This window comes from Octodon degus, unplaced genomic scaffold, assembly GCF_000260255.1.
Source record: "Octodon degus isolate 3935 unplaced genomic scaffold, OctDeg1.0 scaffold00163, whole genome shotgun sequence".
Lineage (NCBI taxonomy): Eukaryota > Metazoa > Chordata > Mammalia > Rodentia > Octodontidae > Octodon > Octodon degus.
Genome location: NW_004524739.1, coordinates 1,535,859 through 1,537,268, shown reverse-complemented (window position 1 = coordinate 1,537,268; position 1,410 = coordinate 1,535,859).

Below are 1,410 nucleotides of genomic sequence, written 5' to 3'. Positions count from 1 at the left end.
CAAAGGGAGGGGCAGCAGCTCTGGTAGCCAGCCAGCCTCTCTCCCCTCCTTACACTGTAATGCACATTACCCACCCCAGGATCAAGGTGGAACACTCACACCTGCAATCCCAGCATTGGATCAAGAATCAAGGGGCCGGGGATGTAGCTCAGTGGCACAGCGCCTGCCTAGCAAGTGCGAGGCCCAGAGTTCAATTCCCAGTACAAAAAAAAAAAAAAAGAATCAGTCACACAAACTCCAGAAGCTGCCCCCATGACTGCCTGAGGCTTTAGGGGAACAACTAAACACAACCCATAACACACACACATACACATATACAAACACATACACACATACAGACACAAAGTCTCCATGAAAACAATTTGGATTAAGTTGAGGAAGAAACAGAACAACAGACTGAAAGAAGAAGTCTCAAAATAGACCTAAATGCATGTGGGGATGTAATAGTTGATACAGGTGGCATGTCAAAGCAGATAGCAGACTCTTTGACGCATCATGTTGGGACAGTGAGGTGGCCAACTGGGAAAAACAAATAGATCTGTGCTCCTATGGAGCTCCAGGATGAGCCCCAAAGGGATCAGAGATTTAAGTGTGGTGGAAAACTCAAAGCCAACCATGGTAGCCCACACCTGTAATCCTGGTACTCAGGAGGCTGAGGCAGGAAGATCACCACAACTTTGAGGCCATCCTGGGACACACAGTAAGCTCAAAGCCAGCCTGAACTATATAGCAAGACTGCCCCAAATGCCTCCCTCCCCCCACAAAAAAGTGCTAGAAAAACTCAAAGTAAAACCATAAAAGCACTAGAGGAAAACATTGGAGGATTTATAATTTCATAGTGGGAGAAGTCTAAGCATGACTCCAAAAATCAAAGGCCATAAAAAAAGATTGATAAGTCAACTACATAAAAATCAAAGACTCCAGCACGGGAAAACGCTATACGTCAAGTCGCAGGGGAAATCATCAATCTAGGAAACTTTTGCCACTCAGATCACAAAGGGTCCTTTCCCTAATTTATAAAGAATTCCCAGAAATGGATTAAAAGGACCAACAACCTAACAGAAACATGGGCATAAACCATGAAGTGAGAATTCCCAGAGAACAAATGGCTTCAAACATGTGAAAACAGATTCAGACTCACTCAAAATAATCCAAACCAGGAAAATTCCAGTGGGGTCCTCTCATTTCTGGTTTTTGTTTTGTTTTTAATAACCAGTCTGGGGTCTGGTGAGATGGCTCAGTGGTCTAAAGCACCTACTGAGAACAAGCTCAGCAAAGCACAGGGACGGCGGTTCAATCCCTCAGCACCACATGCCGCCAGCCCCGCCCCCTGGTGGGCTGAGCTGGCCACACACACACACACAAATAAATAATTTTAATAAATAAATAACCAGTCTGGGTTTTTTTTTC